Source organism: Antedon mediterranea, chromosome 6, assembly GCF_964355755.1.
Source record: "Antedon mediterranea chromosome 6, ecAntMedi1.1, whole genome shotgun sequence".
Lineage (NCBI taxonomy): Eukaryota > Metazoa > Echinodermata > Crinoidea > Comatulida > Antedonidae > Antedon > Antedon mediterranea.
In genome coordinates, this window is record NC_092675.1 from 12,264,693 (window position 1) to 12,278,956 (window position 14,264).

The 14,264-nt window shown below is 35.2% G+C and overlaps 2 protein-coding genes and 1 long non-coding RNA gene across 3 annotated transcripts in view; 1 reads left to right on the forward strand and 2 right to left on the reverse strand.

Moving 5' to 3' along the window:
* LOC140052382 (asparagine synthetase domain-containing protein 1-like) overlaps positions 1–14,264 on the reverse strand; it is a 260,219-nt gene that overhangs the window by 187,127 nt on the left and 58,828 nt on the right. The window lies entirely within an intron of this gene.
* The window catches only part of LOC140051070 (growth/differentiation factor 8-like), a 30,576-nt gene that overhangs the window by 12,139 nt on the left and 4,173 nt on the right, over positions 1–14,264 (forward strand). The window lies entirely within an intron of this gene.
* LOC140051071 (uncharacterized) lies at positions 4,753–5,771 on the reverse strand. The gene is made up of 3 exons (XR_011845481.1): positions 5,596–5,771; positions 5,005–5,170; positions 4,753–4,878 (listed from the first exon to the last, which is right to left on the reverse strand). It is a non-coding gene; the product is annotated as an uncharacterized lncRNA (long non-coding RNA).

The window sequence follows — 14,264 nt, forward strand, 5'->3', positions numbered from 1 at the left end:
TGTCATATTGGTTAATGAATAAAATATGTAAATCTATATACGCCTTGCTGAGGATAATTAAAATACTGTCAAACTTTTGTAGTATAATTTTACAATTCGATAGCCTACAACCCCGAGCCGTAGCAAAAAATGACATCACAAACCACCACTCCACCCCCCGCCCCCACCCCTCCCACAAAAACCCCAGGAGTCGGGGGAATTTTTTTAAATGTAGTTTAAAACCTTCCGGGTACAATTGCCATCATTTTGATACCCCATACGTATGGTTACGTGCAGACACAGAAATTATATATATATAAACACAACAGGCATAGAAATAAATTCCAAACCGCCCGGTGATACACTGAAAATTATTTCATTAATTTTTTGAAACGATAAAGATGAGGAAATCTGGGAGAATGAGAAAAAGTCGCCCCAACCGAGACTCGAACTCGGACCGTCTGCTTGATATGCAGTTGCCCTAACTATTAGACCACTGGGGCTTTCATGGTTTATATATATATATATATATAATTCGAAACGATAAAGATGAGGAAATCTGTGAGAATGAGAAAAAGTCGCCCCAACCGAGAGATCAATCTCTGGTGCGCGTGCGTACAACCGAGGGACTAGTGCTGTTCCGCCGTACCACGCCGAGAATGTTAAAGGGTCGCTATCGAATCGAGTTTGAACAATACCATGAAAGCCCCAGTGGTCTAATGGTTAGGACATCTGCATATCAAGCAGGCGGTCCGAGTTCGAGTCTCGGTTGGGGCGACTTTTTCTCATTCTCACAGATTTCCTCATCTTTATCGTTTCAAATTAATTAATTAAATTTCAGTATATCACCGGGCGGTTTCGAATTAATGTTCATTGCCTAATGTGTTTATATATATATATATATATATATATATATATATATATATATATATATATATATATTCTTGATTCTTACGTAATAATGTAGCAAACATAAATTACTCCGACTGCACAGGTGGTCAGATAAGTTCACGTGTATGGCCTATTTTCTGACGCTGATAAGATAACATATTACACAATTCAATCAGTCTTATTACAATTTCATTTATGCATCTTAGCAAATGTTTGATTAAACTAAACACAAATCATTACATTTTTGTTTAAAACAGATTATATAAAGGCAAACAATACAGTAATCATACTGTAGGCCAACTCAGGTTATCACGCTGCTAATAACTAAGTATTTTATCAAATTGATGGAAAATAAATATGTAGCTTTGGATGTGACCTTTCCGCGAAACACATATGTAAACAAACAACTGATGTTAAGATGTTTCAATTAAAAGTGTATCACCCTTGTTGAACAGTTTAATATACCCAGTAGGCTTATAAATACATGCAGTTCAAACCAACAATATATTTGATATAATTTAACTCATAGGCCATCATATATACAGATAAAAAAAACAAATATAGCAAAGCACAACAAATAAGACTAGATTTTAACTCGTCACTTTGGTGAGTTCGGCTTATCCGCGGAAATGCAACATGCGCATACGTTAAACTATATGAACGTCGACAATTATTATGCCATCCTATGACGTCAATTAAATATTTTTACTTTGCTGAAGTGTACCTATTTTGTATCATACAGTATATTACAGTATTATTTACAGAATACACTGTATATGACATATACAGTGTAGCATAGATGAGATTACGAGACCCATCTTTTAAATCCAATTATTAACACGATGACGAACATCAAATTGACATAAAGATAACTATTTTAAAAGATAATTATCTAAATAATTACCTTAATGAAAATGTGAAGAATGTTGGGCACGTAGATGTTAGATGCGCTCTTTTTTAAACACGATGAGTTTTTTTTACGAAAGAAATGAAAATCAGACTTGTTTAATTCAACTGGCCATATGATGACGTCATGACATCAGATAGACAACATTTGTATATGAATTCATATCTACAATTCAACAACTTCCATAATAACTTTTAATCACGTGTGTCACTTTTCATTCCAATGAGATATGACAGATTAAAATATATGAAATTTTAAGTAACTCAAGTTATTCTATTTTTTTTATATGATGACGTAATAAAAATAAAAAATGTTTAACTCATGTGAAAGAAAATTGATTTAGTAAGAATATATTAAAATCTAGGAGAAAATGGGGAACGCATTAGCGCGATGCGCTCTATTAAATGGGATTAACTAGTACAAAAGAGAAAAAAAATCAATTTTTTAAATTCGAGTGGCGTGACGTAAGAACATCCTGTAGGTACAAATTGTACAGGAATTGATATCTACTCATTAGCTTCCATAATACAAAAAATTGGGGTAACCGGCCATCCTGAGGAGCTATAACTGATTAAAAATAGGTATTTTTTGTGCACAAATTAGCATTAAATTACCTATTTTTTAGCACACGATTATGAAAGTTTAACGTGCACGTGCGTCGTTATTTCGACAAAAGAGACAAATTCCTATATTTTACATTCGTGTGGCCATACGATGACGTCACAACATCCGAGAGGTAAAGATTCTACATGAATTCATATGTACAACATATCTGTTTACAAATTGGGAGTCGCCGTTGTTCTTGAGGAGCTATAATAGATTAAAAATTTTGACAATATTTTGTAACTTTTTCAACTAAAACGAACGCAAAATGATCTAAATCAACGTGTTCGTATGACGTCATTTGAATTTGAATTCAATTCAATTACAGCTCACTATGTTTTTAAAAATGACTAGGAAATGCTGGAAAATCACAATATTCAAGAGAAAAAACATGATTTTGATGTACGCGTAAAATTGTTCGTGCGCACGGGAATTTTTGACATGCGCTAAATGCGCGTAGAAATTAATTTTGCGTATTTTGAAATGTTAAATGCGCATGTGCTCTTTTAAATGTGATGAACTATGATGCAAAAGATGAAAATCCGTTTTTTTTATTCAACTGGACATAATTATGATGACGTCAACACATCTGATTGGCAAAATGTTCACATGAATTCGTATCTACAATCCGATAGAAAACGTTTTAATCATGATTATCGCTTTCTGACGAGCTATCACAGATAGAAATTTACTGTAAAGATGAAAATAAGTGACCCACGTTATTTACATTTTTAGACATGATGACGCCATAAAATATTTTTAACTCATGCGAAAGATAGTTGATTGACCCAGACAATATCAAAACCGGGGTGAAAACAAATAAGTGGAAATGCGTTCTATTAAATGTGATGAAAAATTCCTATATTTTATATTCGGGTGGCCATACTATGATGTCAAAATATCCGGTTAGCCATATTAATGCATGATCCGATATCTACAACTCATCAATTTCCAGAATATGTTATACAAATAACTTTCACTTTTAGTTTAGAAACTACGACTGTTCGTTTGACGAATTTTTGAACTTTTTTATCAAAAACGCGCGCGAATTGTCGAACTCAACGTGTTCGTAAGGCCGGTGCACACCGAACGCGAAGCCGCGAAGCGTCATGCGTCACGCGTCATTCGACGGATCGCTTTGAAAGTTAATTGTCATGCGTCTATTAGTTTTTCTTGTCGGTTCCCACTAAACGCATCACGATGTGTTGATTCGTCGCGATTGCTAGGCATAGGAGATAGTGGGTTGGCCAATAATACAATGCTACATTTAAAATAATCAGAGAAGATGACTCTGAAGTATTTCCTATGTAAGTTTAACCAGAGAAGAGTTAAATTAAAATGTAATTTAACTCTTCCCTGGTTACACCAATCACAGTGTTTGGTTTTGGTGGGAAAATGTTATCCTTTTCCAAAGCCTGAAATGTGCATGACTGTATGTATATATCACAAGGACAGAAGAAGATGTATCCAATATCAATACAGTTACAAGAATTAAAGCATTTATTGCATGTCGATTACACGTACATGTGATCTGCTGACTGTATTTATTAGTGGTGTTACAAATATCTTTCAACAGAGGTTATTATAATCATATAAAACATTTCATATAAACACGAACTGGGAATCTTCATGGGTTTGTCACTTTCAAATATAAACTATAGGAGGCCTATATATTAATGTAAATTTTTCACATTCATTTTCTAATTATTATTAAATATTATATTATTCATGACAAAACATACAGTTTTTATCTCATTTGATTAAATGTAATAAATATCCCAAACTCATATTTACACTGTATATTATCTTATGACATTTTTTCAAATAAATACACTTATTTAAATAGTGAATCATTGTTTTTAAAGGTATCATTAAATAATTAATCATTACACTGTATATTATCTTATGACTTTTTCACATAAATACACTTAATGAAATAGTGAATAATTGTTTTTAAAGGTATCATTAAATATCAACCAGATTTTCTTTTTTCCTACTCCTGAATACTTTCGCAAAATAATATCAAAATAATAAATTTAAAATGTATCATCCCAAAAAAAAATGAAAATATTATTATTGTTAAAAGTGAATAACTAACCCTAAAGTGTTATACTGTATTACACACAACGAAAATGTTTTAAATTATATTTTCAGGAAGACAATATATCTTGTCAAAAAAATGACACTAAACTTAAAGATGTATTGTCCCATAGAATCATGAAAAATGAAGATGATTAAAATCAAATTTGAATAGGCCATTTTGTAGTTTTAACAAAGTTAATCACTTACATAGAAAAAAAAAACCCAAAAAACTTATGTTTTCCATTAGCTGGCAGCCAATTTGACTATTTTTTTTAGTATTGGAGTATAACAAAACATATACACATATTTCCATGTGTTCTCTATTGCTAAAAAAAGACATTCAGTTCAGCTTTCCTTCTATAACCACTTTATAAATACTAGTTACAGTCCAACTCCTCCTTAATCTCTTCCATTTTCTATCTAAAAAAAAATGAAACAAGTATTAAAAAAATTGCTATAGCAAGGCATATTGCTCAAATCATTTTTTCTGGCCAATGTATGTCACCAACTGACATACCCATTTGAAAAAAGTCTATACAAACCTGTATCAGCCTCATAATTGCCAGTCCACGTTTTTGAGGAGCAATTGCTCTTAATTCCATGGCAATAATATACTGGCCGCTTAAACTACTAGCTTGGTCATTGGTGGAGTTTGTAACGCTGGTAATAGCCTGAAGGATCCCATTTATCAATGTTCATCTAATTGACCTAAAAGAAACAAAAACAACAGTATTTATGTATTAATATTACTACTAGGCCTATCCTAGCCTTACAACACTAAATCAACTAAATATTAGGCCTATAAATATTAATTAATAATAATACGTAGGCTAGGCCTAGACCTAGCCTAGCCTCTCTCTAGGCCTAGCTAGTAGTAGTAGGCCTAGCCTAGGCCTAGTACTGTACTCATATTTAGTAGTAGGCTTAACCTAGGCTACCTAGCTAGGCCTGGCCTAGCACATAGTAGACTAGTAGGGATTAGTAAGTATTATGTAGGCCTATAAGTACTACTTGGCATGGCCTAGCCTACTAGGGTATATGTAGCCTAGGCTAGGTAGGCCTAGCTAGGCCCCAGTATGGCCTAAACCTAGGTAGGCCTATTTAGGCTAGAAATAGAAGGCTTGCCAACTCACTTTACAAATTGATCTCTGACGCGTTTTAGGCCTAGTTTTTCTGGCATTCTTCTACACAGATGTTTGTCTGAAATTATTGTCTTCATGCATTAATCCTTATGTTTCTGTCTGTGTATGACTTACTTCCCTTATCGTAAAGACAAGAAGGGTAAGTATTTCCATAAAGACCTCGCTCGTCAGCAGCCACCATTTTTTTTCCGTCGGTGTCGTCGATCATGAGAGATATTCCTGACTTCTGATTGGTTGACGAACGCGAACCGCGCTCGCGACGCCTCAAAAAGTTGACCAAGGTTCAACTTTCGAAAATTCGCGTGTGAAGCCTTCGCTGCTGTCGTTTTCAACGCGTTGAAGTTGAAATTCGACTATCGTACACTGTTCGCTTGTATGTTCACACTGGAAACGTCCGTCGCCTGCCGCGTGCGTCACTTTTTAACGCGAAATTCGCTGCTTCGCGTTCGGTGTGCACCGGCCTTAAGGCTTTATTTTAAAGTTGAAAAAGGCTTGAAAAATATATTTCAAGGGAAAAAAACATATGTTTTATACTACGTGCGCACCTTACGCGTAACAAATTTGTTTCTATTTTGTGTCATAATATAGTATATACAGTATACACAGTATAATCTACGGAAGCCCGTTCGGACCTCAAGATAACTATATTTTAAAAGCTGTTATCTGGCGGCCGCCACTTAATTATCTAGCGGCCGCCACTTAATTATCTGGCGGCCGCCACTTAATTATCTGGCGGACGCCACTTAATTATCTGGCGGCCGCCACTTAATTATCTGGCGGCCGCCACTTAATAATTAGTACATGTCCCGTCACGTGACATGTACGTGCATTGGGATCAGAGGCGATGTTGCATATGGAACGACATCGCTGCCTCCGGCAGCAAACTTTAATTCTATTCGGCTCTTTTACCATTCGGCGCATTTCTATTCGGCTCATTTACCATTACGTTCGGCTCTTTCAGCATTCGGCTCTTTTTTATTCGCCTCATTTACCATTACGTTTGGCTCTTTTTGATTTTTTTATACGGCGCAATTAAATTCTAACCTTTTACATGGGGTCAAATGGAAGAAAATCAACGGCTGGAAATGAGTCTATGAAAAGTTTACAAAACATATAGATGCAGCATGTAGAGTGTTTGGTTGGCTGAATTAAATGAATTTGAAGGCTGTTTCAATATGACTAATCATTTTATTGACATGATTAATGTGTTAGAGAACTTGCAATTGTCCCACCTTATTGACTATTTTGAAAGAGAAAAGGTTTGATTTATGGCCTAGGGTAGCTAGACCTATAGTCTAGTGTCAGCCTAACTTTTAACAATAATAATTTACCCTTTCTCTCTCAAAATTTGTAAAAAGATGAATTAATTTTAGGTTATTCAACACATCTTTAATCGTAAATATGGTAAATGGGCCGAATAGAAATGCGCCGAATGCTAAAAGAGCCGAACGTAATGGTTGTAAAAGAGCCGAATAGAATTAAAGTTTGCTGCCGGAGGCAGCGATGTCGTTCCATATACAACATCGCCTCTGATCCAATGCACGTACATGTCACGTGACGGGACATATACTAATTATTAAGTGGCGGCCGCCAGATAATTAAGTGGCGGCCGCCAGATAATTAAGTGGCGGCCGCCAGATAATTAAGTGGCGGCCGCCAGATAATTAAGTGGCGGCCGCCAGATAATTAAGTGGCGGCCGCCAGATAACAGCTTTTAAAATATAGTTATCTTGTGGCCCGAACGGGCTTCCGTAATAATCTGTATACATATTACATACAGTGGAGATTAGGTGAAATTACGGGACCCGCCATTTATTCAAATTTTTAACATGGTGACGGTATGAAAATAAATCACGAAGATAGCAATTTCGGAAGGAAATTATCTCAGCAACAACATATTAACGTGTAGAAGAAATTTGAATACGTAAAATATAGATGCGCACTCTTTTAAATGTGATGAACTATGACGCAAAAGGTGAAAATAATTGTTGTTCCAACTGGCCATATGATGACGTCACATCATCTGATTGGCAAAATATTCATATGAATTCGTATCTAAAATCCAATAGCTTCCAGAAAACGTTTTAATCATGATTATCACATTTTATTCTGACGAGCTATAATAGATTGAAATTAACTGTAAAGATGACAATAAGTGACCCACGCTATTTAAATTTTTAGACACGATGACGTCATAAAAATTAAAATGTTTAACTCATGCGAAAGATAGTTGATTAACCTAGACAATATTAGAATCTCGTGGGAAATGGAATACGGATAAGCGTGATGCGCTCTATTGAATGTGATGAGCAATAACGAAAGAGACAAAAATCCTATATTTTATATTCGAGTGACCATACGATGACGTCACAATGTCCGGTTAGCCATATTGTTGCATGATCCGATATCTAATATTCATCAACTTCCAGAATATGTAATAAAAATGAACTTCACCTTTAGAAACTATGACTGTAAATATTTTTGATGAATTTTTGAACTTTTTCATCAAAAACGCGCGCGAATTGTCCAATTCGACGTGCTCGTATGACGTGATTTTAAGTCTTAATTGTTTAGAAGTTGGAAAAATTACTAGAAAAGGCAGGAAAAACATAATTCACGCGAAAAAGATGTTTTTAACGTTCCTTGCCACCGCGCGCGTAAAAAATGCTCGTCCGTGGAAATTGTTACATGCTTAAAATGATATGAAACGCATAGAAAGTTCATTATAAATTGATTTTTCGCATTTTTTTATTTTGAAAAGCGCGTGTGCGCGTAACTTTAATTGAAACATGCCATTCTTTTTCCACATAAAGTTAGTGCAAGATTTAAATTACACTTTGCATGCATGCTAAGTTTCAATTTGAATTGTTATATGGTTTTCGATCTATGCTAAATTCGATAAATTCATAAAATCGCGCGTAAGTCATGTTGCGCGCGCAACTCTGACGTCATTCAAAAATGGGAGGTGCACAACTTCACGTAAATGCCCATATGTTGACAAAGTTATAATATGTTATGTTTACACGTTTTAGAGATACGCGAGACACAAAATTGAAAAGAAAGAATAATACAGAAAAAAGATGATTTCATGCAATAACAAGGAGGAGTTATCCGCTGAGTGCGGATAACTAATAACATATAAAAAAAATCAAGACAATAACAAGGAGTTATCCGCTTAGTAGCCGATAACTCCTTGTTATTATTGTCTACTAAGCGGATAACTAACTAATAATACAGAAAAAAAAAAGATTATCCCGTACAATAACAAGGATATACTAGATTTGAACTCGTCACTTTGACGAGTTAGTTATCCACACGACAAATGCCACGTGCATGCCATACGTTGGAATTTTACACACAAAAATAGGTTATGGCATTTTGACCTGAAGAATATGTTGCTATTGCTGAATTCTGTCTATTCTCTATCAAATAGTATATAAAGTATACAGTACATATTGTATACATATTACATACAGTGTAGCATAGGTGAAATTACGGGACACGCCTTTTATTCAAATTTTTAACATGATGACGTCATCAAAATGAAACACGTAGATAACAATTTTGGAAGGAAATTATCTGAGCAACAACATATTAACGTGTTGAACAAATTTGGATACGTAGAATATGGATGCGCGCTCTTTTAAATGTGATGAACTATGACGCAAAATATGAAAATACGACATTTATAATTCAACTGGCCGTATGATGACGTAACAACAGCCGATGCCCAACATTTGCTTCCAGAAAACGTTATAATCATGAGTATCACTTTTCATTCTGAGGAGCTATAACATATTTAAATTTAATGGAATGATGAATTGACCGCAATTGTACCGGGAAAGTTCTAAACTATATTGTTTACATCATCCGCAATCTATGATCCAAGTTAGAGGGCCAAAATGGGGTAAAAAATGCCCATTTTCGATATTTGTTCGTTATAAAAATTTCTGTTTCTTCATGTAACCATACAACATATGGGGTATAAAAAAAGCCGCAATTGTACTGGAAAGGTTTTAAACTACATTTCAAAAATTTCCCGAGTCCGAGGTTTTTGGGGGAAGGGGGGAGGGTGTTTGATAGGATGATGGGGATTTCTGCTTGGGCTAGGGATAGTAGGTTAAATTGACCAGAATTATAGTAGGACATTATTAAAGTATTTTAATTATCTCTGGGAAGGGGCTGGGAGTTTGGGGTTGGGTCGTAGACCTTTCAACATGACTCAATCTGTACTGGGAGAATATAATGAATAATATAATGGCTTCACACACGTGAACGGGGTTTGTGCGGGTGGGGGTGTATATACTAGAATTTGGAGGTAACTATAGAAGTACAACATAATTGGAATTGTACTGGAATTTGAACCGTCCCAAGGAGAAGTTAAGGTTTGTTGATTGTGGTTGGATGGGGAGAGAAGAAAGAATGTAGGCTGGGAAGAAGTAATTCAGCACTATCCAAATTAGATATTTTATTCAGTAGCCAATATGAAACCTATTCATTTCCATAGTTTGCAAAGTACTTAAACCATGCCTATCAGCTATGGATCGCCCTGTTATTAAGACACTAAAGTTGTTGAATTAAAATTTGGGGTATCAAAATGAACACAATTGTACCGGGAAAGTTCTAAAGTATATTTCAGCATCATCCGCCATCTTGAATCCAAGTTAGGGGTAAAAATTCCCACTGTTGATGTCTCTTCGTTGGGGTTGAGAGGATAGTGGGGATTTTTATAGGGGCAGTGTGTTATCAAATTGACCAGAATTGTGGTAGGAAATTGTTAAAGTATTTTAATTATCCATGGGAAGGGGATGGGAGTTTGGGGCGGGCATGTAGGCCTATCACCATGACCGAAACTGTACTGGGAATGTTTTAAACTACATTTGAAAACTGCAACTGAGGGATTATGGGTTGGGACTGATGGCATACATAATTTGTCTGGAAACGTCTTAAACACATCACCCAGTATCTGGGATATGTTGGGAGGGTGGAGAAAGGGCGGAAATACTGGTGTAATGACGTGTTACATGATTGGAATTGTACTAGGAAAAGTTACTACATTTGAACTGTCCAGGGGAGGAGTTAAGGTTTGTTGAGTGTGGCTGGGATGGTGAGGGGAAAAAGAAGGCTGGGGGACCGCAATATCAAAATTATATATATGCCAATATGACACCTATTCATTTACACAGTTTACTTAAATCATTATTTGGCTTATCGTAGCTATGTATACCCTTCTCATTTTGAAGATAAATTTCAATTGAATGTCCTGGGAAGAATTTGTTTTTCAAAATGAGTGTGGGGTGTTGTTGAAGAGGAGTGGAGATTGGTGAGTATAGGGAGATACTGGCGTCGTCTAATTTTGAAATCCACCCTATAATGTATATAATGTATGTATAATTGCTAGTATATATATATTTGTGTGTGTGTCTTCACACACAGCATTAAGACACACGCACACACAAATATATTTGTTTATATCTCTACCAAGCTACCTTCTTTGTTTTCCACTCTTATTCAGACTCCACCCTGGCTCCCTTTGTTATATTTCTTTTATTCCTGTCCACCCAGGCAGCACTTGCCAGCTTTATACTCTGACGTTATCCAAATTCCTTCACTTGCACTGATGAAGGGCTAGTGTTGCCCGAAAGCTCTGCTAACTTTTCTGGCTGTTTACTCTATCGTTTTGATTTAGCTTTTCGCTTTTTGTTTTTGTATCTCCATTGAGATCCAGCTACTGATACCCACAGCATTGTCATTTTTTTCAGTAATTTGCCTTTGGATTTATATATATATATATATATATATCTTTATCGTTTCAAATTAATTAATTAAATTTAGTATATCATCGGGCGGTTTAGAATTAATGTTCTTTGCCTGTTGTGTTTATATATATAAAAGTATCTCTTCGGAGATCCCGCCTCGTGAATAAAAATACTGAAAGATGAGGGCGTATCAATTTGATCTCTGTTGCGCGTGCGTACTGAGGACTAGTGCTGTTCCGCCGTACCACGCCGAGAATGTTAAAGAGTATATATATAAACAAATCAGGCAAAGAACATTAATTCTAAACCGCCCGGTGATATACTGAAATTTAAATGGTTATTGGTTATCCGCTCTTGGCGGATAACCTCTTGTTATTGTCAGGATCTTTTTTTTTTTTTTTTTTTTGGTTATCCGCAACGAAGTTGCAGGATAACCTCTTGTGATTGTACGAAATCATCAACATCAACTTTTTATTTCTCTTCTTTCTTTCTGTATGATTTTTGTGGAACGCTTTTCTCGAAAACTTGCAAACATAACATTTTGTAACTTTCTCAACATATCGTCATGCACATGAAGATGTGCAGCGAAGCTTTTCATGATATTTACAATTGCGCAACGTGACCTACGCGCGATTTAACGATTTTGTCGTATTTAACATAGCTCGACAACCAAATAACATTTCAACTTGAAACTTTGCAAAAGTTTAATTTATATCATGCGCTAACTTTCTGTAGAAAAAAAATTGCGTGTTTTACACAAAGTTACGCGCGCACGCGCATATAAAATTTCAAAATGCGCAAAATTAATTTATAATCAACTTTCTACGCGTTTCATGTCGTTTTAAGCATGTCAAAAATTCCCACGCGTGCGCACATTTTTACGTGTGCGGTGCGCACGTAGCATTGAAAACGTATTTTTTTCTCGTGATTTATGTTGTTCCAGCTTTTTCAAGTAGTTTTACCAAATTTTAAACAATTTCGACTTAAAGATACGTCATACGAGCACGTCGAATTGGACAATTGGCGCGCGTTTTTTATGAAAAGGTTAAAAAATTCGTTTAAAATATGCCTTTTTTTAAACAGTCGTAATTTCTAAACTAGACGGTCAACTTTTTGTGGATGGCATATTCTGGAAGTAGATGAGTTGTAGATATCGAATCAGGTAGTAATATGGCTAACTGGACATTGTGACGTCATCGTATGGCCACACGAATATAAAATTTAGGATTTTTGTATCTTTCGTCATAGCTCATCACATTGAATAGAGCGCATCTCCACTTATCCGTTTTCCATTTTCAACCCGATTTTGATATTGTCTAGGTCAATCAAGTATCTTTTGCATGAGTTAAAAATATTTTAATTTTTTTGACGTCATCATGCCTAAAAATTTAAATCACGTGTGGCATTAATTTCATCTTTACAGTAAATTTTAATCTGTTATAGCTCGTAAGAATAAAATGTGATAATCACGATTAAAACTTTTTCTGGAAGCTATTGGATTGTAGATACGAAATTATGTAAAAATGTTGCCAATCGGATGTTGTGACGTCATCATATGGCTAGTTAAACAAAAAAGGTCGTATTTTCATCTTTTGCGTCATAATTCATTACATTTAAAAGAGTGCGCATCAATATTTCACGTATTCAAATTTCTTCTACACGCTAATACGTTGTTGCTGAGATAATTTCCTTTCGGAATTGCTACCTTCGCGTTTCATTTTAAAACCGTCAACATGTTAAAAATTGCAATAAATAGCGGGTCCCGTAATTTCACCTATTCTACACTGTATGTGATATGGATACAGATACTGTGTATACTATATATGAATTTAAATAATAAAATTCAGCAATAACAACATATCATATTCTTCAGTTCAGGTCATAATGCCAACGTGAACACTTCCTTTTGTCCTCAACCTATCCTCTTAATGTTTATGTTGCACCACTTGCGCGGCGGATAACCAAACTCGTCAAAGTGACGAGTTACATGTCTAGTTTTTTGGTTATCCGCACTTGGCGGATAACCTCTTGTTATTGTCAGAATCTTTTTTTTTTTTTTTTTTTTTCTATGTTATTCTTCTTTCTTTCCCAAAATTTTGTGTCACGTGTATCTCAAATTCTGATCAACATTACATCGTATAACTTTGTCAGAAGATTTACCTCTATCTGTAGAAGTGCAGGACAGCTCGTTTTTTTTCTTTAGAGTCGCGCAGCGTAAGCTACGCGCGATTTTATGAATTTCGCGTATATAACATAGACTGAAAACCAAAAGTCATTTTGTAATGACACTTGGTGAACATTTAAGTCATATCAAGGGCAAACTTTCTATGGATTAAAAATGGCATGTTTGACATAAAGTTACGCGCGCACGCGCGTTTAAAATTTTAAATTGCGAAAAATCCATTTCTAATCAACTTTTTACGCGTTTCAGGTCATTTTGAGCATTTCAAAAATTCCCACGCGTGCGCATATTTTTTACGCGCGCGTGCGCACGTAGCGCAAAAACATCTTTTTTTTGCTTGATTTTTGTTTTTTCAGCCTTTTCTAGTAAATTTACCAATTTTCAATCAATTTCGACTTAAAATCACGTCATACGAGCACGTAGAATTGAACAATTTGCGCGCGTTTTTGATGAAAAAGTTCAAAAATTTGTGAAAATTATGCCTTTTTTTAAAAAGTCATAGATTCTAAACTCCGAGGTGAAAATATTTAAAATTTCAGATTCTGGAAGTAGATGAGTTGTTTTTCTCGAATCATGCATTGATATGGCTAACCAGACATTGTGACGTCATCGTATGGCCACCCGAATATAAAATATAGGATTTTTTTCTCTTTCGTCATAGCTCGTCAATTTAATAGAGCGCATCTCTACTTATCCTTATTCCATTTCACTCAATTTTT